This window comes from Phaseolus vulgaris, chromosome 9 (assembly GCF_051622355.1).
Source record: "Phaseolus vulgaris cultivar YP4 chromosome 9, ASM5162235v1, whole genome shotgun sequence".
NCBI lineage: Eukaryota > Viridiplantae > Streptophyta > Magnoliopsida > Fabales > Fabaceae > Phaseolus > Phaseolus vulgaris.
In genome coordinates this window covers 14,551,243-14,551,752 of record NC_143506.1, presented here as the reverse complement: position 1 = coordinate 14,551,752, position 510 = coordinate 14,551,243, and positions in this window count along the sequence as shown.

The following is a 510-nucleotide window of genomic DNA, read 5'->3' as shown; positions in this document are numbered from 1 at the left end:
TGGTTTCTTTTCGGCAATCTTGCTGATGATCCCAATTGAGAAACTCCCACTGTCATGTGGGACAGAAGCAAACGTCCTATTGGGCCGGTCTTGGCCCATTATAAAACGCATTGGCAAATTCTCCTGCATCATACCATTTAAGATATATGCACCTAACACAATTTAAAATCCAAACATTGTCTTTGACTTTAGTTTTGTTTATGGATGTATAAATCTGAAACTGATTGTTATATATTCTGAATTTCGATATCGATATCCAGAAGTTCATTTTCGTACTTCATTTAAGCTTTTGGATGGTCATATTAAAAAATGAGTTGAATTCGGGACTTCCATATCCATAATGGTGTGTTCTAAATGGTGTTGAGGATCAGATAGAAACTCATTCATGTTTGCTTAGGATCTTGACATCCAGAAGGTCATTTATGTTGTCCAGGTAAACTTCCGAACAACGAAATCCAAAAGTGACATATTAGTTTCGAACTTGCATATTCGAAACTTTGTGATTTGACT